This window comes from Phalacrocorax carbo, chromosome 4 (genome assembly GCF_963921805.1).
Source record: "Phalacrocorax carbo chromosome 4, bPhaCar2.1, whole genome shotgun sequence".
Lineage (NCBI taxonomy): Eukaryota > Metazoa > Chordata > Aves > Suliformes > Phalacrocoracidae > Phalacrocorax > Phalacrocorax carbo.
In genome coordinates, this window is record NC_087516.1 from 81,989,061 (window position 1) to 81,992,603 (window position 3,543).

The 3,543-nt window shown below is 42.0% G+C and overlaps 1 long non-coding RNA gene across 1 annotated transcript; it reads left to right on the forward strand.

The window, feature by feature from the left end:
- Positions 1–601: 601 nt before the first annotated feature.
- Positions 602–1,286, forward strand: LOC135313205 (uncharacterized). Its single transcript, XR_010372839.1, has 2 exons — positions 602–682; positions 781–1,286. It is a non-coding gene; the product is annotated as an uncharacterized LOC135313205 (long non-coding RNA).
- The last annotated feature ends 2,257 nt before the right edge of the window (positions 1,287–3,543 follow it).

The following is a 3,543-nucleotide window of genomic DNA, read 5'->3' on the forward strand; positions in this document are numbered from 1 at the left end:
ACTCAATAATGAATAATTAAAACAATATGAATCTTGAAGGCGTACCATAGTTAATAGATATTTAGTAAATAGAGAGTAGGTAGGGTGAGAAAACAACTAGCACAACATAATACACACACATACCAAACAGGTACAAGTATTTATTATTCTGTTTCCCTGCACACACTTCTAGTGAACATCACATCATGTGACTGGAAGCACCTACGTTCTTTTCTCTTCAGAAGAGGTGGTGATGGATTACTGAACATGCTCAGATATGCTATGACTTTGTGACGTACAATCACCTCATGAGGGTCCCCTACTCACTCCCATTCACCATAGTGAAATAAATAGAGCCAATTTCTGCAAACCAAGATACTTCCTGTGGGACAAAAACTGCACTTTGATAGTTAAACAATGCCAAGAGCTCTCATGTGTTTCTCAAATACATAGCTCCTGAGCAAACTCATTGACTTGAATAGGTGCTGAAGAGTTTTCAAAATCAAGCCAAATACAGTGTCAAATATGACATTTCAGTGTTATTTTACAACTGTTGCCCTTTAAATCAGGTACCGCTCCTAACATGTTTGCATTTCATTTAAAATAAGAAAAATACCTTTGAGATGATTAATGGCTCCCCATGCTCCAGTCCGCCTTTCAGTGTGAATCCCCATGGAGCGCCTCCTTGAAGCAGTGCTTCCAGGTAGATATATCTTCCTTTATGGGTAATGCTGGACTCTGAGGACGATATGCTGGTGTTAATATTGTCTAACATCCTCATCTGTCCTATCGCATACTCAGTCAAATACAAAACCCACTCAGGCAATCACAGAACAACGAAGTTGGAAACTAAACTCCCCAGAAGCCCACCACAAGTCATCCCTGAATACATGAAACAAGAAGAGTCTGAGATGGAAGAATATTCTTCAGAGCTGGAGTCCAAGGTGATGGGTGAAAAATGTTTCCCATCAACATTTCAGCATGATGCTTCTCCTTCAGAGTCATGACGTTTTACTGGGGTTTCAGCACTGTGCTTTCCCCATGCCCAGGTATTCTGGGCATGATAGCTTTGTAAAGACTTCTTTTCCTGTCTTCGGTATATGAAACTCGTGTTTTAAAGATGTGGGGGAGAAAAAAAGGAAAAAAAAAGTTTATACATTTAAAAGCTCCTGGCTAGCAAATTGCCAAAATCCAAACGAATGCTTCATTTGTGATTGATTATCAGTCTTTTCTTCCTTTCTGCATGCAATTTACCATTACAATGGCCTTTTTGCCTCAGCCCACTGCACTAAAAGAATGAAAGCGTCTTCTCCCTCTCGCGCTCTCAGTTACTCTGTCCGCTTACTTCACAATTTTCTGACTTGTCAAAAAAAAAAAAAAGAAAAAAAAAGGCTGGGGGAGGAGGAGAAAGAAAGTCCATTCCTAAAACTATTTAGAGGGGTTTAAAATGTGAAATAAATCCATACTTATTGGATTAAAAAGTGCAAAAAAGTCTATCAGGAAAACTGGAGAAGCAGATGAAATTAATCCTTTGGGAAAAATGTTAAGACGATAGCTGAGCTCTTTTCATTTTCTGTGTTCTCCCCGATGATCTGCCAAAGCTGCAGCCGCTACTGCTGCTATGAGGGAGGGTGAGGAAGTGAGAGAGAGAGAGAGAGATGGATTAAGGCAAGTAAGGCAGTGCTGCCCAATTGTGCACATCAAGCAAGCAATTATAAAATGCAGTGTGCAAAAGCTGGGGCTCACCCTTTTATTATGCCCCCGGAAGCCACCATCTTTCTATTGTACTTGCCAAGGAATTGTAACAATCCAAACTGCCAGTTGCTGAAAATACAATGGCCCTGTTCCAAGTCAGCACGGTGGAGCACTGCTAATAATTTTGCTCTCATAAAGCGCTTTTCCTCTGCGTGGTGCCTACCAACTTCCCTGGACATACTTCTTTCCCCCGTTTACATTGTGATAAAAGGTCAGTGTTTTCCCAATATAAGGAATAAGAAATAACACTAAAAACTTAGGATACCTTTATTAACGTAGGCAGTCGCCAATGACTACCGTTGAACTTATCATATGGGTACATCCGTTCTTGCATATATGCACGTAGGCTTAGGCGTCTGACTCACCAATTAAGCAGGCGTTGACAGCATACATCACCGAGGGTGTTAAAAAAAACTTCTGTTTTTTATCGCCCCTTGAATAGGATGATAGAGAAGGTAGCCCACAGACCACTCCCTTTCCTGCTGGCATAGCTGAGTAAACAAATAGCAGCGCCTATGTCTTTAGGGCGCCCACACTTTTGTTCATATAGTGCCTGAGATGTGCATTATTTCTCCTTTGGACTTTAAAAGCTGTGAAGATCTTGTGTTAACAAACCCACAATAAACAGAGGGCAAAAAGCTTTGGAGCTACAACTCTAAAACCAGAAATCTCTGCATTTGTTCATGCCCGTGATGCTGCCCCATTCCCATCCCCTTTAAGATGTTGCAGTTTCCCCAGAGCCTTCTATTTGCCCCATGTGTCCCAGCTCTCATTCCCAACAGCCATGAAGAGGAATGCAGAAAAGAGGCTCCTCCCTTTATTTTTCATGGTAGATGATCCTCAATCCTTGCTTATATTGAGCTTTGTCCCCTCTGCTTCCCTCCCAGGGGCTGAGTTTTCATTATCTTCACATCCTGGTCAGGCTCACAGATTGCTTTTATCCAGAACTCACCCTTCAGCCTGACTCAAATCAGATTTCCGTAGTTTTACACTCCTAGTGTTTCACTGTAAAAACCCTCATTCCAAGTCACCACAAAGAGCAATTCATTTCTGTCCCTCCACAGGCCTTCTACAGACAGGCTAAGGCTCTGGAGCTGCCTCTTGGGGTTGTATATCCTCCTATCCATAGCCATCAGGACTATTAAAGACTGTGTAAGAACATGCCAGCTTGTTAACAAGCCAAGGTGCCTCTTTGGATTATGTCAATTTCCAGTACAAAACACTGATCACTACACCTAATGTCTGCTTTTCATTCAATTTTCAATAAGAACTGTGTTTCTCACTGTGCCTACAGTGGCTGATGATTAACAGTTATCAACATAATTTCTGAGGTACAGTTTTAGTTCTACTCCAGCAATGCAATTCATTTCAGGTGCCGAATCCAACATCATTTTTGCCAAATAACTCCATCAAATTTGTCACCATTGCAAGCACAGAATTTTCTCTCCCTCTTACCTCCAGATTTTTTAGGCCTTTATACTGTTAATCCATCTCTAAAAAGGTCACATACAGGTCCCTGCATATATCAGAGACCCACAACCAGTTAATAAAAAAGGTTTGATCAATCACCCAGAAAGGGCTGCCAGATACCGCGCTGCTTTCTCAGCAGGCTCCTACTCCACACGGGAGATAAAAGTCTGTCAGGTGCTCATAGAACCCAGTTTCCACCTGTGCTACTCATATATTTCTCATTGAGAAAACTGTCTGGGCCATCCTCACAACGCGCAGAGCCCCAAGGATTTTTGGAACGCTAGTGATAGTGGCAACTCCAGCCCACACACGCGGGATTTAACTTCCTGCCAGATGCAA